This window comes from Microtus pennsylvanicus, chromosome 1, assembly GCF_037038515.1.
Source record: "Microtus pennsylvanicus isolate mMicPen1 chromosome 1, mMicPen1.hap1, whole genome shotgun sequence".
In the NCBI taxonomy this organism is placed as follows: Eukaryota; Metazoa; Chordata; class Mammalia; order Rodentia; family Cricetidae; genus Microtus; species Microtus pennsylvanicus.
In genome coordinates, this window is record NC_134579.1 from 136912868 (window position 1) to 136938668 (window position 25801).

The window sequence follows — 25801 nt, forward strand, 5'->3', positions numbered from 1 at the left end:
GAGTTAGCCAATAAGAAGCTAGAGCTAATGGGCCAAGCGGTGATTTAATTAATACAGTTTCTGTGTGATTATTTTGAGGTTGAGCAGCTGGGAACCAACAAGGGGTCCAGCATCATAGGTTCCTTCAAGGTAGGGGCATTGGATTAGAACTGTTAGGCAGAAAAAAAAGAGATAAAAAAATTCGAGACAAGGAATAGAGCCAGGAGGGCAACCCAGTGAATACTGAATCCGTCCATAAGTTTTTCTTCTTAAGCTTTATATACTCCAATCCAAAGAGGAGGGGAAGGACAAAAGACTTTTTTTCCAAACCAAATGATCATCTTCTCAAATACCCAAAGCATTAAGTAGCCACACCCAGGGACAAATCTGTCAATAACCTTGAGAGGAAGAATAGGCCTGAACTCTCTGAGTTTTGGTCAAGGTGGAACAAACCCACATCTTTGGGCTCCGTCAAGTCCCTACCTGTTTCAGGGCCCTCCTGGCTGGCATACCCTGCCCTCTACCCTAAACTTCTCCAGCCCAGGGACTGGTCTGCTCTTGCCTGTATAAGCTAGCCATTTTGTTGCTTGCTTTCATACCTTTGGGCCCCCTGGCTGCTACACCTGCTTTCCGTCTCTTTCTTCTCCCTTCCTCTCTCCCTCTCCTGACACGGCTTTGTTTTATGACCTTTCTGGTCTCTCTAGATGTCCCTGTCTCCGACACAAGCTATGTTCTCCCTCATAGCTACAATAAGCTTTCATTTCCATCATACCTAGGACAAATCATATTTCTTTCTCTTTTTTTTCATTCAGAGCTCTAAAAACTAAAACAAACTCAGAGTATACTCCTTGCTATGCCCAGTCTGTGGAGACCCCAAAAGACCACCAAGGAGACTGACTCACCAAAATGCAAAAGCAAGATTTATTGTGTGCACGTATTCAAGCAGGCAGGGACCTCATCAGCAGAGTAGCGAGAGGAGGCACCCTGCCCTTCTAGAGGGCACTATTTAAAGGCAAAAACCAGAAAAGTGACATTAGCAGGGTTGGGGTGACAGGTTCAGTCCTAATTGGCTTGTGTCTAGGGACTTTTCACAAATTTTATTTTTGAACCTTGCCTGCTGCTTGTCAAGTTTTCTTGTCGGCTGACCTTCAGGCAGGGACGTTCTGTGGTTATCTGTACTTTTCAGACGGCTTTCCTGTTACATTTGCCCCTAGCCATTTCTGAGGACTGGAATGTTTTACAGGAAATAGCTTACACAAGACACAAGATGGAGGTGGAGGGCAAAATGGAGGAACTTTGGTTCTTCACTCCTAATAGCACAGCTTCAAAATATGAAGTGGGATATATATGCCTGCTATAGTAATAAGGAATGACAGACACATCCATGATCATATTCAAGTGTTTTCAGTCACAATCATTGATAGAACAAAACCAGAAAAGCAACAGTACATAGTCAATTTGGACAGCATACCAACTGTGAACACTGTCAGAATCACAATGGAGACAGTTAAGCTTTAATGGAATCAGGGGGCCTTGAAAGGAGTCTTTCCCTTTCCTTTCCTTCCTTCCTTCCTTCCTTCCTTCCTTCCTTCCTTCCTTCCTTCCCTCCCTCCTTCCTTCCTTCCTTCCCTCCTTCTTTCCTTCCTTCCATTTTTCCTTTCTATCTCTCTTTCTCTTCCCCTCTCTCTCCCTCCCCTCTTCCTTCCTTCTCTTTTCTTTTCTTTTTTATTTTCTTCCTTTTTCTCTGTATAGCTCTGGCTTCCCTGGAACTTACTCTATTTACCAGTCTGGCTTTGAACTCACAGAGACCCACCTGTCTCCACTCCCAAGTGCTGGGATTACAGGTGTGCACCACCAACGCCCTGTGGGAGCTCTTTCTTGTAAACACACCTATGCCAAAGATGCCCACTACCTGGGGACACTTCTGTGGAAAGCTTCATTTTCTTGTGCATTTTTGGGGGAAACTAATACTTTATATATTTCTACTCCACGTCTGTCATCAGCCACCCCACAGCTGATTCCTGAAGCACAGACCGCAGGTGGAGTCCCCATCACGACACAGCTGTTTCTGCAAAGCTTCCTGTTTCGTTCTTCCACTGGATTCGGGGTCATTTATGAACTCTGAGTTTCCTGTCATGCCAGTGCACATCAATCTTCCTTTCTCTCCACGGGGTCATTTCGGTTGGTCTGGTTCAGCTTTCCTGTGCTCACATGGGATGCTTAGTGCCATCCCATGTCCCTCATGGAAAAATTAGATAATCGCCTCCCCTTTTCTCTATAGCTGCTGTGTGCAGCTTGGGGGAGCTAAATACATAACCAGGTAGATTAGTGTCTGCCATAAATATTTCACTATCTACAATCACTTGAGTTCCTGCTGTGGTTCTGCCCAGCAGATCCCCCGTCTCAGCTCTCAGTGCCTTGTCTCTGTGTGTGCATATCGTCAGCTCTCCTCACACAGAGATGATCTCTCTCTTCAGACACTCTTCCCTCCTGCTCTAAGGCAGTCATGGCCATGTGTTGAGAAGTCCTTCCACTCCCTTCCACCTTGGGTTTTTATTTCTTTATTTTGCTTTCGGTTCCCAGGCTAGCCTGGAACTCATTACATGTAACCCGGGCCATTCTCCTGCCTCAGTCTCTCATATTCTGGAATTAGAGGCAAAAGCCATCATGCCTCGCTTCAAACTTTAAAAGGAAGGAGTTGTTTGAACTGTAGACATCCAGAACTTTTCTTCTAGACACTAGACCCTCGGCCTGGGTGTGTGGGTTCACACTGACCGTGAAATGAAGAATCAGAGACACTTGAGAATAAACTTAACCTCTGCATCTGTCGGGGGCTCAGTCAGTGAACGGAAGCACTTTCCCTGCTGGCATCTTTACTTTTTGCTATATTTACACTTATCCAGCAGATTTCCATATAATTAAAAACAACCTGAATGAAGTTTCTGGAAATGCAATGCCCGATGAGGTACCATGGTTTTCCGGTTTCCTCTAAACTAAATTTTGATTAGGCTTTGTATCCATGGGAAACTCTCAGACAAGGTTCACACAGGGCAACAAAAGGTATCTGTAACACAAACAGTGGATTAGGGCTGTGTGCTGACTCCAGAACTAGGCCAGGTATGGCCCAGTGGGGCTTTATGGATGACGGGGGTTGCTTGCTGTCTCTCTGGCACCAAGCCGGCCAGACATTATGCCACAGATTTCCCATTCCCTTATACAAAATTTAATTTTGAAGGTTATGGAGCCTCACAGTATATACAGCTTTTTTCTTTTATCCATCTGTTTTACAATCTTACATAAGGAAGCCAAAACACATTCTAAAACAAATAAGGCTATTATTGATAGAAGAAGAGCAATACGTGCTTCAATAGGAGTTCAATTAAAATGACTCTTAGGATTGACTGATGCTATGGTATCTGCAAGATTTTTCATAATATCCATTCCTGTCACATCAGGTAACATTTTTGTAAAAGTCTCGGTAATATTTTTTTTTAAATCATAGACCAATTGAGAAGAATTAGGGTTACTCATCAAAAGTATCTTAACCTTATTCCAATCATACTTGCTTTCATTAAATCTTAAGGGTGCAATACAATAAGAAGAAACAATTTAATCACATTTTAATTTTATCTGCTCCTTCAAAAATTTTAAATGATATCCTAACAATATAACAGCTTGCCTTAACTCAGCTAATTTATTTACTATCTCATTATCAATTTTTTTGTTTAGTCCAAAGTTATGTTGAATGTTTATGCCAGTCTCTAACGAATTCAGCGGTTTGACTATTTTTATGAAGCCTGTTTGGATTAAGGTTTCAGCCCAACCCCTGGCACCCCTATACCCAAAGAGTCTGGAATGTTTGGGTGGAAGGTTCCATCCCAAGCCCCTCCGCTGGGAGTTGCCTCAGTCCAGACTCCATCTCTGAGAAAGCCTGCCAGATGGTGACCCCCTCCCTGAAGATGCTCAAGACCACTGCCACGGGGTATTTAAACTGCCCTCAGAGAACAAACGTGATTTCCTGGTCTTCCTTCTCTGAGGGCCTGGAAGGCCACTGGGAGCACTGGTATCCATTAAACATGGGTTTTTTTCTAATTTGGTTTGATTTGTTCTGATTCGGATTATTGTGCTGGCGGAGAGGTTTATTGGGGTGCAAAACCCTTCCAAAGTGCCACTCCGACTGTTGCTGTTGTAGCCCTCAATGCTATGATTCCCAAAATAACTGCAGCAACAAGCTCAAACATTCGATGTGGGTTTTTTTTTTGTTTGTTTGTTTGTTTTGTTTTGTTTTGTTTTGTTTTTTGCTCTCAGTGAGCTTCTGCACCAGGGTCATCACAGGAGAGTCTTGCCATGGCTTCGACAACCTCACTGGTCTCCAAATTGCCAGCCTTGCCTTGTGTAATTACCACAAACAGGTACAACAAGGAACAGAACTCAAGTTTCTGAGTCATTTGCCTCCCCACCCACACACCTAAATTCTTAAGCTGTCCCCAGGTGGTGGGAGTCACTGTCCTGCTCAAAGGGTTTCCCAGAGGCATCTCAGTAGCTGAAGCTCCTGAGAAATTCCTCTTGCTGGGCTGGATTTTTCCCCCCCAGGCAAGATTTTTCAGTAGCTATGGAGCCAGTCCTGGAAATTGCTCTGTAGACACAGCTGGCCTGGAACCCACCTTGACCCGCCTGCCTCTGCCTCCCAAGTGCTGGGATTAAAGGCGTGCGCCACCACTGCCCAGCTGTGCTGAATTTTAATCCGTTTTGATGGGATCCACAATCTTTTATCTCTCGTGGAAACAGAAGCATAACCTTGGCCCTAACTTGACACTTTCCCTGGATTTACAGGGCTGACCTAACTCAGCAGTTGTTTTCTAGACCCCACGGCTTTAGCAGCTGCTGTCCCTGCCCCATTAGGGTTACAAGTTAGGAAAGCGGTATGTATTCTATCTTCGGGTCCTGATATCCCTCTTCCATTTAACAAGAATCTCCTTTAGGGTACAATCAGATTTTTTTTTTTAATCTGTATCTTTTGTAGCTGAATTTCTGTTTATTTATTTTAAATCCCAAACAGTTAAGAGAATCTCCTCTTTCTGTTTTTTTTCAGGAGAGATTTGTAATCCCCAACAGTGTAAATTTTTCTGTACTACATTAGACATTCTTTCCAAGGTAACTGTATCAGAAGCAGCCAACAGAATCTCATCCTCTAATGGTAGATAAGAGCCTGAGGAAACTGTTTACATTACCACTTCCAGTGATTGAAATATTGACACAAAGCTGGGCTATTTAGCAATTTTTTAAGGAAGTACTTTCATTGATGTCTTCACAGACTGGGATTATTATAATTAGGCCCTGTAAAGGTATATTTTTCTCCATCCTGTTCTTGTAAAGGGATTCCAGGCTGAAGAGATTCCATAGGTTGAATTATCTTATTAATAGCTCTTAGATCAGTGAATATTTTCTATTTTTTAGATCCTTTTTTTTATTACAAATAAGGAGAATTCCAAGGACTAGTAGTTTCCTCGCTGTACTTAGCTTCTAACTGTTCTTTTATTAGTTTTCTAAGTGCCTACAATTTTTCCTTAGTTAAGGGCCACTGTTTACCCACACGGGCTTTAACACCCTTTCCGTCCTTTATATCCTATACATTTAGTCCAGTTCACATTTTGTTTTACCTGAGATGATGTCTAAAAGCTGAGTGGAGACCTCTTGTAAAGGCCAATTGGGATTTGGGGGTTTTTGAAAAATTACAGATACATCAGCTTTAGCTGTTAGTAGGCCTGAATCTCAAAGCCATTTACTTGTAATTTTAGCTTTGGCCTCTCATAATTAATAATAGTTTGCCAAAACACATTTTTCCCCAGTATTTTTAAAAACATTTTATCCTATAATTGGAACTGTTTTACCTTTATTTGTTTTGTTTTGGGGTTTTTCGAGACAGGGTTTCTCTGTAGCTTTGGAGTCTGTCCTGGAACTCACTCTGTAGACCAGGCTGGCCTCGAACTCACAGAGATCCACCTGCCTCTGCCTCCTGCTTTTATCTGCATAATCTTTTTCACATAAGCCATATAAAAAGTATCAAAACAATCTCTATAGGATTTTAAGAGGTAACCTTAGGCAATACTCATGGAACATTTTTATAAAATCTTAAAAAGAGGATCCATTTTTAAAGATCCCAAGTAACCTGTTAATGCAACTTGCCATTTATTAACAGTGTGGATCACACAATTTACCTGCATTTTATTAGTGGAGAAACAAGTTTGTAACTGTAAGACTTTAAGACAATCCTGAAGCCATTTTTGACAATTCTGAATCCTCTCAGCCTCTGTGCCATAGTGCTTCCCCTCCTCCCCTGGGAACCAAGGACCTAACAGCTACACTCGCACGTACTCAGTTCCTGAACAATTACCCATATACGCAAGTTTTGTTTTGGTCCCCTGGGAAACGGGGTCAAAATGACCTCTTACTTCATCTGCTCTGGCAACAGCTCTCCAGTCAATTATTGGTAATAGCCCTTTCGAATAAGCCAATCAGAATAGTCAAAGAACAACCTCCCTTGCTTCTGTGGCCCCTTTAAAAGTAGACTGTACCAACTATTCGAGGTCCCTCGGCTTCCCGAATGCTGGGTGACCCTGTCATGACAGAATTAATAAAATCCTCATGCTTTTGCATCGGCTGTGGTGTGTGAGATGGTCTCTGGGGGCGACTCCTTCTCGGTGTTTGGAAGCTAGAGTCCAACAGGAGCAGAAGTATGCTTGAATTTCCTGACCTTTGGTCAGGGTGGAGTGGATCTACCTGTATGGGCCATCTTAATGTCAAAAAGATGAAACAACCACACCCTAGGTCAAGCTGTGTGGCCGCAGTTGTTGTCAACAACTTTGAGCAAGCTGAAACTCTGACCTTCAGACAAGGTGGAATAGGCTCACATTTTTGGGACTCCACCCTTATCCAAGAGTAAAACAACAGTGAGGCCTGTCTTAAAAGGAGAGAGAAAAAGAGAGAGAGAGAGAGAGAGAGAGAGAGAGAGAGAGAGAGAGAGAGAGAGAGAGAGAGAGAAGAAAGTAGGGAAGATGTTCAGCATGTAAGAGTGGGCACTGCTCTTACAGACGACCCCAGTGAAGTTCCTAGCGCTTATATTGAATTCCTGTCACTTTGCCTCCAGGAGATACAGTGCTATCTTCTAGAATCTGTACACTCACACTCATATGCAGACACACACAAATCAACACACATGCACATAATTTTTTTAAATTTATTTATTTATTAAGAATTTCTGCCTCCTCCCCGCCACTGCCTCCCATTCCCCCCCCCCATCAAGTCCCCCTCCCTCATCTGCTCGAAGAGCAATCAGGGTTCCCTGACCTGTGGGAAGTCCAAGGACCGCCCACCTCTATCCAGGTCTAGTAAGGTGAGCATCCAAACTGCCTAGGCTCCCCCAAAGCCAGTACGTGCAGTAGGATCAAAAACCCACTGCCACTGTTCTTGAGTTCTCAGTAGTCCTCATTGTCTGCTATGTTCAGCTAGTCCGGATTTATCCCATGCTTTTTCAGACCCAGGCCAGCTGGCCTTGGTGAGTTCCTGATAAAACATCCCCATTGCCTCAGCACATACACATAATTTAAGAATAACTGTTTCTAAAGCGGGGAGACAGGTGTGGTGGTGTGGTGTATGCCTTTAATCCTAGGCAGATCTCGAGTTCAAGGCCAACCAGGGCTACAAAGTGAGACCCTGTCTCAAAAGAAAAAGGGGTGAGAAGGAAGGAAAGCAGGTATGGATTTCCCTGACATCCCATTTATCTTGTCACCTGCACTCAGCAAAAGTCCTAATGTTGGGTGGCACTGCTGGCAAAGCCGGGGAAGGGGCTCTGCATCCCTTCCTCCCTGCCTCCACAGAGTGAAAAAAACTTATGTCTGAGGGGAGGGCTGCCGATTAGCATGATTTACTCCTGGTGTGCTGTGCATATGTGTTGAAATGTCACACCGTGGTTGGGGGCAGGGCTCAACTTTGGAACAGTAGCCCAGAATCTTCTAGAGAGGACTGGGTCTGGGTCAGTGATAGATCCTCTTCCTAGAATCCCCCAGTGAGGGGTTTCAGTGGGACTCATGGATAGAGCACCTGTTTAGAATCCCCCAGAGAGGGACTGGAGATGTGGCTCAGTGATAAAACACCTATCTAGGGTTCTTTAGGGAGACATATAGGTGTGTCTCAGTGGTAGAGTCTCTGCCTAGAATCTCCTGCACCCCAGGGAGGGCTGGAGCCTTGGCATGAACAAGGCCCTGGGTTCTTTCCACTGCACAGATCCATGGGAGGAGAGGAGTCCAAAGTATATGGTTAGGAGGAATCACTTGTAAGGGTTAAAGTTAGCCTGGAAGCCCCACTTGCCTGAGGAGAGATAACTTTCTGGAATGCTGGGGGTTGTTGCTCAAATAACAAATCACATGCTTTAGCTTTAATAAACAAGGCTGATTGCCCCAGCTGCAGAGAATGTGCTTGCTCACATATAGGGGAGACATATGTAGGCAGAAAGGACGGCAGGACGTGCGTGCATTTGTCACCGATTGAAGGAAGTCGGAAAATACATAGTCTCTGGGTTTGACCTTTATAGGCGGCTGAATGATATAATTCCTTGCCATTTCTCTGGGAATCCCAGGTATGGATCTGGCCAATGTCCATCTTCCTGGCCAGTATTTAATAAAACTTACTTCAGTTGGACAGTTGTGGATTTGGATTTTCTCACAATTTTTAGGTTTAAGATTTTTCTGGAGGCCCCCAGCGAGATTCTCTACCACATTCTAAAGCTGGACCTTTACTCCAGATCTCTGGGGCTGAGGGTGACTCAGAAGGCACAGTCCTCCAGCTGTTCCAGGCTCGGAGGCTGCTGTGGGTCTTACAGACTATTGGAGTAAAGTGCAGTGCTGGGGACAGCCGCAGCAGCCGAGGCCACCCCGTGGTGACTCACAGTCTGGTTCTGTTCTGTTGGAGGGGGCTCCATGGGTCCCCAGATACTCTCCTCTCCAGGGCAAGAATTGAGACATCACCCACCCACCTGGTTAAGCTGTTTAAAAGTTTTGTGTGTCTGTGGTGTGTGTGTGTGTGTGAGTGTGTGTGTGTGTATGTGTGTGTGTATGTGTGTGTGTATGTGTGTGTGTGTGTGTATGTGTGTGTGTGTGTCTGTGGTGTGTGTGTGTGAGAGTGTGTGTGTGTGAGTGTGTGTGTGAGTGTGTGTGTGTGTGTATGTGTGTGTGTGTGTCTGTGGTGTGTGTGTGTGTGTGTGTGTGTATGTGTGTGTGTGTATGTGTGTGTGTGAGTGTGTGTGTGAGTGTGTGTGTGTGTGTATGTGTGTGTGTGTGTGTCTGTGGTGTGTGTGTGTGTGTGTGTGTGTGTGTGTGTGTGTGTGTGTGAGAGAGAGAGAGTGTGTGTGTGTGCAAACATGGGAGCCCAGACTAGAATGAGTCAGGCTCAGGTGAGGATGACGATGAACGATGGCGCCGCTGCACTTTGTTCTTGACTGGTCGCCTCTGAGTGTATGAGCTTCCTGTGTTCCATGTTTATTGTTTTGTTTTTGCTATCTCACTGCCAGCTGCCAGCCACCGCTGCTAGTGCCACTTGTCATGACTATTTCAATGGTTGGCGCTCAGAATTCATCTCCTAGTTTTCTGGTCACTGGATTCAGCTTAGGAGAGAGTCAAATGTCTTTTGGGTGTGGATAACATTAAAATTGTTTTATGCTGTTTTACTTGATTGAAAATCTGGCTCTAGAGTTGGGTTATGGCTTTCCCTTCTCTAGACTCAGGTATCCTTATTTAAGTTTCTTCCACGTCCTGGGTCAGGTGATCTACCTGACTATGGCAGAGAAGAGAGAGCAAAGTAAAACAGTCAAAAAGATTATTGGTTTCATTTATTACGTAAGACTTTTGCTAAGATATAAACTCAAGATTTGTAAGTAAACTTTCTGTACCTCAAGATTTATAAATATATATAAATCTTGGGTATGGTTAAAAATCTGTAATCAGTGAAAGAAAAGTTGGCTTAAAACTCCTAACACAGAGGATTGATAGTTAAAATCTATACATAAATAATCTTAAAGGAACCATGTGATGGGACACCATCTTGGGATGCTAGCAACATGTGGCTTGCTGCCATCTTAACTTCTGTCCTCCATCAGGATAGAGGCAGCCACATGGCTGGCAGGTGTCTTTGCTAAGGCTGGAGAGAGTGAATAGCATATGACGTCATCACCATCTTGATTACAGGTGACCACATGGTATAAACCAAGCAAGGATGTGACAACAGGTTTCCCAGGCATTCGTGATTAGGGAAGATTTTTGTATGAAAATTACTGTCCTGAAAACAAAGTCTTAAAAACAAGGTTATGAAAGAAAGGATTTTAAAACAATGCTTGTTTAATAAACTATTGTTTTTGGCATTGTTTTTTGAGACAGGGTTTCTCTGTAGTTTTGGAGGCTATCCTAGAACTAGCTCTTGTAGACCATGCTGGCCTCAAACTCACAGAGATCCGCCTGCCTTTGCCTTCCAAGGGCTGGGATTAAAGGCGTGCGCCACCACCACCTGACTATTGCTTAATAAACTATTAAAGCTGTGCCCCCATGAGTTCATATACAAAATGCATGCTGGAAGCTGAACATTTTAATAGTCACCCAGGTGATGTTGTTTTTTAAGCATGAGGGGTCATGGAGAACAGTTGAGATTTGGCACAATGTGGCAGGGCTAGAGTGCCTAAGAGAGTCCAGTTACAATGGGTGGCAGTCACCAGAAACCCCAGTCACAATGCAATCGAGCTGGCTGGGACGTAGAAGACAGGCTGCCATCAAGGGTGGTGCCGGAGAGATGACCTGAGCTACTTGGGCTAGCCCAGAGGATTATGACTAAATCCCAAATATTGAGCACTGAGGTATAGACACTGTTGGGGTCTGGACTGGCCTTTTATAGTTGTGCCCTGTTTCTTCCTTCTTGAAGAAAAAGAGGTGGTACTTAAAAAAAATAAAAGGAACTTTATGTTTGATATTGCAGAAGCTTACAGTTGAGCTTTTCATTTTTTTCCTTTGGTTTATCAAAATAGGTTTTCTCTGTGTAGCCCCAGTGTTGGGGTCCAGTGCTAGCCTGGACCATAAATTATCTCTCAGGACCAGCAGGGAGGTGTGGGAATAAAGACACAACTCACATGGCTTTATCGGGAGGGAGCTTTCAGGGATCCTTCCTGAAGTCCTGAGTTCACATCCTGAAAATTTCCCACGTTTATTCTCCAAACAGCTTTTATACCAAAATGTAAACTGAGGGGGAAATTCATTAGCATTCTGTTTCCTGGGTAACCAGGTGAATGACTTTAGTCATGTTCACATCTTTCTATGCCCTCTCTGTCATTTCTTCCTTCTTTCTGCTCTGTACGGCAGTTCTGTCACGGAGGCCGAATTAGCATCTTTTCCAGATGTCCTCCAAATTACAAAGAAGGAGCAGAACAACATTAGCATATCCAGACCCTTTGTTTAGGATGGCCTGAGTGTGAAAGGCTAGGTGACCACCTCCTGTGTGACAGGTTCAACCTGGCCTGAAATTCTGACTGCCATATGAAGTAGAAATATGGACCTTATAATATATGGCCCTATACTCTAGCTGTCCTGGTACTTGCTTTGTAGACCATGCTGACCTCAAACTCAAGATCCACCTGCCTCTGACTCCCAAGTGCTGGGATTAACGGCCTGTACCACCAAATGCAGCCAATTTTAAACTACTTTAAAAGGAGATTTGGGAGTTTTACAGAAAATCTAAATTTAAAAACTATGTTTTTAAAAGAAGGGATTTAAAAATATTAAAATTTATAGGACTATAGGACATTTACAATTTATAAAATGTTTACCAGCATCCATATTGGGACGCTTACAACTACCAGGAACTGCAGATCTAAGGAATTTGGTGCCCTCTTCTGGTCTCTGCATGTACCTGCACTCATGTTCACGTAACCCCACACAGAAACATAGTATAACAAACGTAGCTTAGGGTTGTGTACAGTTCTTGTTTGTGCAGAGGCAGTGAGCACTAGATACTAGGAAGCCACACTATCACACAGAATATCACAATAGTACTCTAGCACTGTATGGCTGGGGATGGTGTTTTTTAAGGTGTAGTATTTGAATAACTGTGGCCCACATAGGCTCATATATTTGATTGTTCACCAGAAAGTAGAACTCTTTGAAAAGATGAGAAAGATTGGGGGAGATGGCCTTGTTGAAGGCAGCGTAGCACTGGGAGTGGACTTTGACATTTCAAAGCCTCATGTCAGACCTAGGCGCTCTCTCTCTCTCTCTCTCTCTCTCTCTCTCTCTCTCTCTCTCTCTCTCTCTCTGCTTACAGGTCAGGATATATAGCTCTCAGCTACTGCTCCAGCACCTGCCTGCTTGCCACCATGCTCCCCACCATGATGATGCTGGAATCACCCTCTGACACTGTAAGCCAGTCCCCAATTAAATGCTTTCTTCTGTGGGAGTTGCCTTGGTCATGGTCTCCTCACAGCAATGAAACAATGACTAAGACAGTTGGTTAGGTGGATTAAATGCATCCCTGATTTATGGTGTTTTTATCTTATCAAGAATTTATCAGGAAGTGACCTCTTTGTAAGTTGAGGAACATCTGTATTGTCCAATGAAGGAGATAAAACGAAGGTAGACACTCTCTCAACTGTGTTTGGTTTATTTAGCATGGATTTCTCTGTTCTTCACAGCAAAATGAAATGGAGGCAGGAAAGAAAGATCATTAAGGGAGCATGGGAAAAGAAAGATGCCCATCACCCTGTCATCTGACAAGGGGTTTGAACATTTTAACTGCCACAACCCGCACAGTAGGATTGACTACCTGGGGCAACAAGGAATAAAGAAACAACAGTCACACATCCAGAAAAACTAGGATTTGATAGATCATGTGTGCTAATGGAGAAGCACCATTAGCAACACAGGAAATGTTGTAGGGTGTCCATCAGGGAAGACTACGCAGAAGCAAGTTCAAGTGAATAGACAGTCTTTATTAGCTGGCTGGTGATTATACTGGGTATCTTAGGGTTTCTATTGCTGTGAAGAGATGCCATGACCACAGCAACTCTTATAAAGGCAAGTATTTCATTGGGGCTGGCTTACAGTTCAGAAGTTCAGTCCATTATCATCATGGCAGGATATGGTGGTGCGCAGGCAGACATGGTGCTGGAGGAGGTAAGAGACTACATCTAGATCCACAGGCAACAGAAGGAGATTGAAAGCGACATTGGGCATGGCTGGAGAATAGGAGACTCCGAAGTCTGCCCCCACATTGACACACTTCTCCCTACAAGGCCATGCCTCCTAATAGTGCCACTCCATACAGACCAAGCATTTAAGCATATGAGTCTATGGGAGCCATTTCTATTCAAACCACCATACTGGGTTGATGGAGGAAGGTCATTGGTTAATAAAGAAACTGCTTGGTCTGATAGGTTAGAACATAGGTGGGTGGAGTAAACAGAACAGAATGCTGGGAGGAAGAGGAAGTGAGAGAGATGCCAGGCCGCTCCCCTCTCCAGGGCAGACGCGATGAAGCTCCTACCCAGGATGGACATAGGCTAGAATCTTCCTGGTAAGCTAACCTTGTAGTGCTACACACATTAATAGAAATGGGCCAAGCAGTGTTTATATGAATACAGTTTGTGTGTTGTTATTTTGGGGCATAAGCTAGCCAGGCGGCCAGGAGCCGGGTGGCAGGAACGCCAGCCCGCAGCTCCTTCTACACTGGGTGTTTGAGATCCCATCTTAGCCCAGAGCCCTTCTCAGGGTGAGGTTTCAAGGACCAAAACCAGGCCCTAGGCTGACAGACTTCAGTTAGGAAGAACGGTTAGCCAGAACCACTACTACAGAGGACAAAAGGCACTTGGAGACTTTCCCAGAACTATGGCCCTTGATACATTCTTTATTTTTGTTCAGCAGGTTGTACTGTCTATGTGCTGAGTTTTATTGCCAAAATGGTACTTCTACTATGAGTCATCTGTGATCAGGTCTTCAGAACAGCTAAGGTCTGGGGTCAAGTTCCTGGTCTTAGTGAGTAAGTCAAACTGTGGACTCATCCTGCTCTGAGGGGGTAGAGTTGGTTATAAGAACCATTATGTGACTGAATTAATCCTTTGTTTTTACACAATTGGCCACACATTTTAATATGAAGAACCTACTGTTAATCCAATCGGAATGAGAAATACAGCCAGTGTTGGTAGCAGAGAAGTTAGCCAGGAGCCAAAAACTGGTACCAAGAATCTGAATTATTTCCTTGTTTGGTTGGTTCTTTTTTATCATGGTGTTCTGCTTCCATAAGATCTGACTGTAAGACATTTTCTTTCTTTCTTTCTTTCTTTCTTTCTTTTCTTTTTTTTTTTTTTTTTTGGTTTTTCGAGACAGGGTTTCTCTGTAGCTTTGGAGCCTGTCCTGGAACTGGCTCTTGTAGACCAGGCTGGCCTCAAACTCACAGAGATCCACCTGCCTCTGCCTCCCATGTGCTGGGATTAAAAGCATGCACCACCACTGCCCGGCATAAGACATTTTCTTAATTAGTTATTGATGGGGGAGGGTATAGCCCACTGTGGTTGGTTCAATCCCTGGGTGGGTGGTCCTGGGTTCTACAAGAAAGCAGGTTGCACAGCCCATGTGAGCACACCAGAAAACAATACCCTCCAGGGCCTCTGCATCAACTCCCGCCTCCATGCTTCTGTTCTGAGTTCCTGTCCTGACTTCCTCTGATGATGAGTAGCAACGTGAAACTTTAAGTCAGGTGAGCTCTCTCCTCCGAAGCTTGCTTTCTGGTCACGTTATTTTGTCACAGCAATAGTGATTCAAACTAAACACATGGCAAGATTTCTTTTAATTACTCTTGATTGTATAGAAACAGCATGTTTGCCGGGCGATGGTGGCACACGCCTTTAATCCCAGCACTCGGGAGGCAGAAGCAAGCGGATCTCTGTAAGTTCGAGACTAGCCTGGTCTACAGAGCTAGTTCCAGGACAGGCTCCAAAGCCACAGAGAAACCCTGTCTCGAAAAACAAGAAAAAAACAAGAAAAAAACAGCATGTTTCTCCTAAAGCCAGGCACAGCCTCCCTTATTTTATTAGAAGTAAGTTTAAACCTCTGATTTTGTAAGGCAACTTCTGCCATGGAATCTGTTGTTTTAAATTCAGAAATGGAAAATTTTAATACCTCTAGGCCCTGACCAACCTGTCTGTTTAGTTTCTAAAAGTTTTAATTTCCCATGAAAAGGGCTGATGTGCCTATGACTGTTAAACCAGCTGTGCCAGCTCTTACCAGGAGAGGGATGAAAACTGCCACTCTTTTCTTCTTTGTGATCCAGGATCCCGTATTAAAATGCATCTTATCTTCTTCTGTAGTTATACATGGAGCAGTATAAGATACATACAAGGAACTTTTCAGTTTGGAAAGCATCAGAAGAGGCACATTTAGTCAAACTACTAGTACTTGCCCACCAAGTCGTCTCAAGAGCTCAGTAAGATTGTTGTTGTCCAGAGGAGTTAACCCACAAGGGAGATCAGCAGGCATCAGAATAAGGGGAAGTACCTACATTAAAGCTTTTGGATATTATACAAGTTCCAGCCCCTTGCAAGTCCTCTAACATTAATTCGGGCTGTCCAGTCACAGTGAGTTTTTTCAGTCAATGGCTGACAGTCTGGTTAGTTCCTATAACTATGAGTATGGGGTTGGAGGATCTAAGCATAAGAGCAATCCTGGCTGATTTCTGGGAATGATTATCTTAAGTGGCAGACCCTGTCAAGAGTAGAAAATAGGGATGGGGATCCCTCAGCTTCCTGGACAGTGGGAGGAAGGATAGTGGCTTCCATGTTTGTTAAGTGAGGTAGTTTCTTTAGAGGGTTAAGTTGGTCAGGGTTTTGGTATGGGTTGGAAATATTTGTTAGGGCCCAATGTTTGGGGGACCAAGAAGAGGGGTAGTTTAGTCAGGATATAGTAAGTATATCTCAAGGATCCCTTCCTATGGCAGAGTCTGAGTACCCAGATTTTCTATTTCCTATAGACCAGATTTTTTTTTTGGTTGATGTCCTAGGCAGTAGAGGATAGCAACTCACAGATAAAGCCAAATAGCCTCTAAGAGGGTCAAGGTTCTCTCTTTGGTTTTAATTACCTTCTTCCCAACACTGAGAAGCCCTCTTTCTGTTAGGTAATATCATGGGTATGGATGGTAGTAAGGGTACAGCAACTGTCTATGTGTCGGTGGACTTTTCTTTTTCCCATCTGAGGGCCTGGGTCAGATCAATCAGTTCTGCTCTCTGGGCTGAGGTCCCTGGCCCTAAGGCTTGGGCCCCAATCATTTCAGTTAAAGTAACTACTGAAGGCCCGACATACCTGGTTTCATCTGTAATGAAGCTGTTTCCATCCGTGTAGAGCATTGCGTGGAAATCTTCCCGGGGGAAGTCATCTCAGATAGTCACGGATAAGCACCTGCAAGTCTTCAGTAGGCGAGAAGGTCTCAGCAATGACGGCTGTGGGTTTCTCACACTGAACACCGGGGGATCCAGCGGTAGGGTCTGGTACTAGGTTATGGAGGCATTAGACAGCCCAGCATTCCGGTGTTCCTCAGAGGAGGGCCTCAACAGCTTGATGTGCTGTGTGTATCCTGACCCAGATAACGCATTTGCCTCTCTTGACTAGCAATTCCTTCCACAGCTCTGACAGTGGCTCATCCTGCGCCTACAGGAGCCAATTATTTGGACAGGTTGTCATTGGCTTTTCCATGGCCCCACCTTTGGGGATAAACCCCTTTGATAGTTTGTTCTATAGACAAACAGATGAAAAGGCTTTGAGATGTCCAGTAGTGCTAGGGCTAGAGCCAGATTGGGAGCTGGATTTAAAGCCCCAAACGCCTTTTGTTTGGGTTCAGTCCACGTGGATAAAAGCCTTGTTATTTTCATGAGCTCTGGAATCCTGCGCCAGAAGTACCTAGCTCATCTGGGAACTCTCAAACATGACTCTTAGTCTTTGTGTGGGATCTGAAGGATGGCAGCAATCCTACTCTGAGACGGGCTACTTTTGCCTCCCTCCATCAGGTATCCTCTGATATACAGAGTTAGGCTTTCTTAGCCGACGCTGCGAGGCCTAAGTTCTGTAGCTCTTGCATTGTCCCCCAGTGGCCCTTTTCTAATCTGTTTTAGTTTTAGACTCTAGGAGGAGGCCATTCTATATATTATAAGAGTATGGTCCCAGAAAAGCTCTGATGGAAGGGCAAGAAGTCAACACTTAATGTTTCATCAAACATGGTTAGAGAATTTTTAAGTCTTTGGGGTAACTTGGTCCAGGTAAGTTACCCTGCAACCACCCTTGAATCAGTCCATTTAAAAGCAAATGTAAATTCACTTTCCACTACCATGGGGAGGCTGAAGAATGTGTATTGTAGTTCCAAGAGTGTACACTTGTTTCTCTGGAAGAATCAAACTCAGGAGTGTATGGGTTTGGGACCATGACCATGTAAATGGATAATCCCAACCCTCTCATCCTTTCTTTTCATTTAAAATTCTTAACAAATGCATTAAATCCAAACATTTACAGGACATATCAAACTTTTCTCAACATCTTATAAGCAGTTACAAACATCACCAGCTCAATACCATAATCCTAGAATGGGAATTAACAATAAACCCACAATTTGACAATCGCAATTCTCTTAAACCCATTCTAATCAAAAGACAAGAGAGGTTTTTTTTCTGATGGGTGAAAGTCCAATGACATTGCTGTTATTAAATACCAGTCCCAGCCTCTGAGCAGCAGTTAAACCCCCAGGCTGCCCCCCTTGTATGTGAAGAGGGCTTCAGTCATTCCTTACTGAGTCTTTCTTTCCCTGAGGGGAAAGCTTAGGTCTTACTTCTTACATCTAATATTTTAATCAGAATGAGTCCTATGTCTCAAAGATTAAAGCAGTTAATGTTCAGTCTGTGTTTCTAGTCCAGCCCCAAAGCAAACAGAATTCAGCAAGTAAGCTGTGGTCACCTGTAGTAATAAGGGCAGTGGGGCTGCGTCCCCAACACCCCAGCCACCTGCTCGGCTAGCTTATGCCCCGAAATAATTACACGGACACTGTATTCTTTTAATCACTGCTTGGCCCTTTAGCTCTAGCCCTTACTGGCTAATTCTGATATCCCGATCAACCCATCTCTAATAATCTGTGAGCACCGGTCTTACTGGGAAAGATTCAGCATATCTGATCTGGCGGCTTGCTTCATCACGTGCCTCTGCCCAGGAGCCGGGAGCATGGAGTCTCTCTTGAGGCGTCTGCTCCTGAGAGGAGAGCTGTCAAGTCTGACCTCACTTCCTCTTCCTCCCAGCGTTCTGTTCTGTTTACTCCTCCCACCTATCTTCTAACCAATGAGGACCAAGCAGTTTCTTTTTATTTAACCAATGACCTTCCTCCATCATTTCCCCTTTTTCGGTTTAAACAAAAAAAAAAAAGGCTTTAACTTTAACATAGCAAAATTACATATAACAAAACAGTTATCAAGTAAAAGTTACAATAATCTTTATCATAACTAAGGAAAACCATAACTATAACTAACTATTCTTAACTCCATCAAAGACTCCAGAAAGATACAATACTACCTAAGCAAACAAGAGAAAAGCAACTTTTAAACTCTAGAAATGACAGAGACACCTTGCTGCCTGGACGGTCACTCAAAGTTCCTCTGTACCGTTGGGGCATCCATCTTCAGCCTACAGGCCCATAGTTTGTAGCAGATATTTCCACAAAGCAGGAAATTTCAAAGGCAGTCACTATCTGCTTGTCCTGAAGAATGTCTTGCAGACTCTTTCATGAATCAGGAACCCCGAAAGATCATCTCACCTTAGGCAAGTTCAGTAGTCCTCTCTCTGCGGGTTCTCTGTGTCCAGTTTATGCAATAGTCCAGGCAAGAGCAGTTTCTTGCCCAAATGGCTATCAAACTACATAAGGATCCTCTTCGATGCCCATCTTCTTCTTGAAGTAGATTGGTGCTGCCAGGAGCAGAGTGTCTCATTGTCATGAAAAGTCCTAAGTTATTAAAACATTTAAAATGCCATATTCTATAATCTTTGAAAAATATGAAGAATGCCTATCTAAAATATATCTACGCACATCTAGAAAATATTAACTAACATGACTACAAACTTGACTATTATTTATGAATATCCATCAACAACCTATATTTCCTAATTATACATTACATTTAATAATGAACTACACAATCACAATACCTTAATCAATATCAGAAATACATATACATATAACAAAATTGACCTTAAATCTCTATCAATAAAGCAAAATTTATACTAATGCAAATTATTCATACCCATATCATATCCCCCTTTAAATGTAAAAGAACATTTATAAACATTTTTTGGGAATATGGGCGCAGTTATTTCTCTCCAAACTGCTTCCTGCTGAATGGGGGCGTCGTTAATTAGGTCTTTCATGGTATAACCTGTGTGCTAGTTTCATCTCAGTTGGCAGTTGAGCAAAGAACTTTTCTGAAGGTGTTCACACCAACCCTTCAGGAGGGCGTGGTCCATCATACCAAATCGGGATAGATGCAATCCACAGGGTCTGGTCCACTGTGAAAACAAAAGAAGACCTGCTCCAAAGCATGATATCCTTAGACCCAAAATTTGAAATCGTAATACCCTTATGATATCCATTCTGGTTCCATTTGGCAGTCCATATAATGAAATGTCTGTCTGTACTTAGCTCCTTTACAGTCAAAAATTTTAAAGAAAACACAATGTACATAATCCAGACTCTCTGTGAATCTTCCATTTTTACGTGGCTTATTTTTCTTTATTTCTTTTAATCTCTTAACTATCTGTACTCTGTCTCTTTAAAGACTTTACCTTTTTTTTAACCCAATAACTTTATTCTCTATATTCTTTTTCTTCTCTCTCCCAAGCCTACGTACATTCATCCAACAGTGTGACTCATTTAGTGGTCTGAATCTGTCCTATTGTGAATCTGCAATTTTTTACTATCCAGGAGCACTTTTGATTTGCACCTTTAAATCACTAGGTGCTTCAGAATCTAAGCTGTGACATTCCTAGGTTAACTTTTTGCTTTTTGAGCGTACATCTTTAGCCTGGAATAACTCTGTAGACCAGGCTGTTTTTGAACTCTCAGAGATCCGCCTGTCTCTGCCTCCCAGGCATTGGGATTAAAGGTGTTTGCTACTACACCTTGAACTCACAGAGATCTGTTTGTCTCTGCCTTTTAGGCACTGGGATTAAAGGCATGTGCTACCACACCTTGAAGTCACAGAGGTCTATCTCCCCCTGCCTCCCAAGTGTTGGGATTAAAGGAGTGTACTACCACACACAACAACTCTCTTCCTTTTTTGTTTTTTGCTTTAAAAACTTCAACTTTCAGCTTGCATATATTTTTAACACACTTTAAACCATTCAGAAATTTTCTCTGTCTTTGAATCTCTCTTTACTATATATTTCTCTTTTTCTGACCACATGAGTCTTTAATTTACCAAGCAATCTCAGTAGGACTAAAGGCGTGGCTTTGCCGGCTAGATGTAGCCTATTCCTTAGCTTTCTGCCATTCCAACCTTCTGGCTGAGGTACCGGCCAGAGCCGCATTCAGTGCCACAAGTCTACAGTGTTTCAAGGCCCTTGCCATCAAACAAAGCTGCAACAGACAACACTCAAGTCCTCTCTCTGTTGCCGGCCCTCCTGCCTCCAACAGTCAGAGTTTGCCCTGGCAGGATGGTCCAGAAAGCCGGCATTTTAAAACAACACAGGTTTGTTCCTGCTGCTGAGTCAGGAAAATTTCAAAATGGAGGACGTACCATTTTGTGCTAGCTCTGGGGCCACCAGGTAGGAGCGGCACTCAGCACTTTAATTCTGAGACTGAGCATGCAGCACAGAAATTCTTTTCATCCAAGTTACATCCAAATCTGACGCGCAGAGCACTGCGCAGTCTGAAAACACGTCTCTGTATGGCAGCAGGAATTCGCCATGCTCTTCCTCCTGCCTAAGCCTGACAGGCCTTCTGCCCAGGAGCAGGCGGGGAGCTCTGAGTCATCTTCACAGTCTCAGAGCACTCTCCTTCCAATCCCAAGCGGGAACACAAACATAAAGCCAGAGTTTGCACTGGCGGCACAGCCCCAGGAAGCCGCGCTTTAAAATAACACAGCTTTTTTTCTGCTGCTGTTGCTGAATCAGGAAATCTCTCTATGGCACACCACGAACAAACAGCAAAAATGTGTGTTAAACCCTCTCTCTCTTATTTTTAAGCCTTCTCAGGTTTTTTAAGTGGGTTTAGTCCATCATGTCGGGCGCCATTTGTAGTAATAGGAGCGGCGGGACTGCGTCCCCAACACCCCAGCCGCCTGCTCGGCTAGCTTATGCCCCGAAATAATTACACGGACACTGTATTCTTTTAATCACTGCTTGGCCCTTTAGCTCTAGCCCTTACTGGCTAATTCTGATATCCTGATCAACCCATCTCTAGTAATCTGTGAGCACCGGTCTTACTGGGAAAGATTCAGCATGTCTGACCTGGCGGCTTGCTTCATTGCGTGCTTCTGCCCAGGAGCCGGGAGCGTGGCGTCTCTCTTGAGGTGTCTGCTCCTGAGAGGAGAGCTGTCAAGTCTGACCTCACTTCTTCTTCCTCCCAGCGTTCTGTTCTGTTTACTCCTCCCACCTATCTTCTAACCAATGAGGACCAAGCAGTTTCTTTTTATTTAACCAATGACCTTCCTCCATCAGTCACCGTGGATTCTGAGTGTCTGGAAGCAGCCCAGCGTCCCACAGTGCAGGTCCTGCGGTTCAGACACTCCTCTCCGTGGGGGCAGGGAAGGCAGGACCACAGCCTCTGACTCTGACTCCTCCATGGAGGAGTTATCAGCTACGATGTCATCATGACTGCCACTCCTTTTCTGTACATGCAGTCATCTCACCCAGCTTTATTTTCTTTTTGTGAAGAATGCACAAACACATCCTTGAGCCCAAACTAATACAGGGTCGGGGCTTTTTCACCTTGCCTAGCAAAGGTTGCCTTGGTGCCGTCACGCCAGATCTGTCTGCAACTTTTATCCTTTTAAGTTGTTTTCAAGAAGCCATGGGCATGCCCCACAATTACCCTTTACCATTAACAATAATATATGCAGCCCACCCATTGGAAGAGCCTTCTGTGGAATTTAGCATAACATCCTTTAAGGGATCTTTTGGCATAACATTAGTAAAAATAAATGAATATCGTGCAGACTGCAGCAACAATTAGCTGGGAAAAGATTATTACTCTGCCTTTAAATTGAGCAAATGCAATTGTCCAAGAATCGCTACTTTAAAATTATCAATTAATCTATTGCTCAGTATAAGAAACATTGATCCTACTCAGTTCTCTGCTAAATCATCTCCTAGATTCTATCCTGCTCTTCTGCTTCAGAATAAGAATTTAGTATCTTAACTGGCGCAATGGGAAGGTGCAGTAAAAAAAAAAAGCAGACCATTTTTCCATAAAACTGCTGTAGGAGTAAGTTTTGTAAGTAATATATATATGCTCACCAAAGCTGATATGCTGTTTAATGTAATTAATTAATTAATATAATGTATATGCTGTTTCTATATAGGATACTCTACCTGCTTGAGTACCTGTCTGGAAGCTTCTGTAAGCTGTCTACTGGAATTTGGATCACTGCTCCCTTTAAGAATCTTACTTAGTGGCACAAAGTTTCTCATAAGAATATTATAATTCTCCTATGTGTCCACAAGAAAGGCTCTGAAAGTGAAGAGGCCCTGTTTTGATGTGTCGTGGTGTATTTAACCTGCAAGTTCGTGGATCTTGTTAAATCTGCAACCTGCTCCCCCCCCCCCCGGCATTCTTGACTTAAAGAAGGTTGCCACAAAACTGGGAGTTCGAAAACGGCGGGCTTGTGTATGACATCACCAACATCCTGGATGGAATCGAGCTGGTGGACAAGAAGTCCAAGAACCACATTCGGTGGATCTGACCTGAAGAACTTCAGGGCTGTACCCCAGCAGAAGAAGCTCCAGGCCGAGCTCTCAGACCTGGCAGCCATGGAAGACGCCTTGGAGGAGTTGGTTAAAGACTGTGCTCAGCGGCTGTTGGAATTAACCGATGGCAAAGAAAACAAAAGACTCGCGTATGTAACCTATCAGGATAGCCACAGCATCCAAGCCCTCCACGAACAGACTGTCATTGCAGTGAAGGCTCCAGAGGAAACCAGACTGGATGTTCTGGCTCCCAGAGAAGACTCTAACATGGTACATAAGTAGAACAGAACCACTCAAGTGGTAAACAACCAATAGAGCAGGGGCCTCTCCATCTAAAAGCAAACATCCAGAAAGCCCAGAGAAAGAAGAAAGCCCCCTCAATGAAAGCCGCTCAAAGTGAGCAACCGATAGCAGTGTACAGTGATGGGGTGTCTGGGCCTCCTGCACGGACCTCCTGCTGGTTTGATCCTCAGCAGCAAGTCTTCCCAGAGTGCTCTGGTCCTCTCATTCTAGATTCTCAGCAGCGTGGAAGACCAGTAGTGTTCTTGAGTAACTTCCTGCTTAGGTTCCAGGATGGTTTTCACGTTCAAAATTAGGTTTCGATAACTCTTCACTGCCTTTTGTCACTGAGATGGACCTCTGCCTCTGAAATCATTTTATCACAAAGAATGTCACAAGGACAGACAACTCTGCCCTTCCCTGATGGACATTGTCAGCTTCTGAGATTGCCTTACCCTGGCTCACATTCGCCCTTAGGTGTCGTGCACTGGTGAGGTGCACACACAGGGCCAAATGTGGCGCCTTTGTACATATCTGTATCATGTTGAGATTGCTTGTGAAATATGTCTGATGATACCTCTAACCTAGAACAACCAAAATAATGTATATAGGGAAAAATGACAGGCAGATCTCTACTTCAGTATCGATAACTTGTTAGAACCCTCTGGATAGGGGTGGGTGTTTTCTAAAGTTTTATATGTAGGAGTTTCACAGAGACACTGTACATCTGGGTTCACTTACTTAAAGTATTTTAATACAGTTCCCAGTACTACAATGGGAGTCAGATACTTCTCGATTTTAAGCTGCCTGCGGAGTCACTATGTCCCAGGAGAATAGTGACATGCCTTGAGGTGTTGGGGGCACATATAGGAATGCCCTCTGACAATGGATCAGTTCATTCCAGTGTGAACCTGGTCCTGATGAAAGGGAAAACATTATCACACTTTCTGTGAGCAGATTTTATAGTGTTTGTGTGTGCAGCCTCACTCCTCTGTCAGAGGGGCTTCCCTCCCATGCGTTCATTGTACCCTACCCCCGCTCCAGCTCTCATCCCGCCTTCCCAAGCACCTGACCACTTCTACCTCACTGGGAAAGTCATTTACCTCTCTGTGCCTCAGTTTACTCAGTAACTTACCACTAGACTGTGAGCTCCGTGAGAAACCTTTCCATTGTGCTCAGCACCTCGCACCGCACCTAGTCCGGAACAAGTGTCCAGTAGACGTCTAGCGAACCAGTGAGTGGGTGAGTGTGGCGTGCGGCCGATAGGACCTGGATTATTGTATCGGGGTCTGGGGAGCATCATTGGTATGTTAAATCTCTCATTTTACAAAAAAAATTGAAGCAACTTGCAAAAATGACCATGTATACAAAATAATTAAAGTAGGGAATCTAAAATTAAAGTATTAAAAGGATAAAAAAGACCCTCAAATCTAGATGGATCAAAGACCTCAACGTAAGACCAACCACACTGATCATCATCATAGAAGAGATAAGGTAGTAGAGAGTGAATTTACAATTGCTTTTAAATGGACTGATCCAAGGGCAGTTGCAGGGTAAGACTTAAAAATTCTCTAACCATGTTTGATGAAACATTAAGTGTTGACTTCTTGCCCTTCCATCAGAGCTTTTCTGGGACCATACTCTTACAATAAGATAAAAATACAAGAGCTCCTAAGACAAAGAATAAAAAAGGAAAAAGAAAACTTCTCAGTAGAGAAAAGGGAAAGTAAGAAAATCATCCCCATAGAGAAGAGGGAAGGAAAGGAAATAAAAGGAAATTTCTCAAAGAAAAAAGGAGAAATAATTAATCAAGAAAAAAGGATTTTACCCTATATGTGGAGGCCCAAAAATGTGAGCCTGTTTCACCTTGTCTGAAGGTCAGAGATTTTGAGTTTATTTTCCTCACTCAAAGTTGTTGACAGCAAATGTGACTGCCCACCCTGACCTGGTGTTTTGAACACTAAGATGACCCAAGGCAGATAGATCCGCTAAACCCTGATCAAAGGCCAGAGAATTCAAGCAGACTTCCGCTCCTTCTTTTGAAATAGCTGGTTTGACCTAGGGAGTGGCTGCCTTCAGGATTCTTGGTCTAGGGTGGGTTCGCTGCCCAAACAACAGAATGCTTAACTCAGGGTATAGTTGCTTGATGTCTCAAGTATTGGGACAAGTAACTGTTCTGGTTGTTCTTTGAATCATGTTAAAGCAGTCTTTTTCCTTCTTCCCCCCTTTTGTATTGGGATATAAAAATGTATGGAAAATTAAATATGGGGTGAACTCTGAAGTCAGAATTTGGAATTAAGCATTCAGTATTCACTGAGTTGCCATCCCATTACTATCCTGTGTTTCTGTGATTCCTTCTTATCTCTGTTCCTCCAACCTAACTTTTTAATTCTCATGCTCCTGTTTAACCCTGGTATATGATTCAATTCTTTTTCCTTTTTCTTTAATCCTGTCTCAAGCATTTAAGGCTGCTTTGTGGCATAGGGACAAGATTTTTTTTCATCGCAAAAAGCTTGAATCTGTGGGTCAGCATA

The 25801-nt window shown here is 43.7% G+C and overlaps 1 protein-coding gene and 1 pseudogene across 2 annotated transcripts in view; one reads left to right on the forward strand and one right to left on the reverse strand.

Annotated features, from left to right (window-relative positions):
• The window catches only part of LOC142858182 (uncharacterized), a 93413-nt gene that overhangs the window by 21731 nt on the left and 45881 nt on the right, over window positions 1–25801 (reverse strand). The window lies entirely within an intron of this gene.
• On the forward strand, window positions 22726–23388 carry LOC142854294 (transcription factor E2F6 pseudogene; annotated as a pseudogene).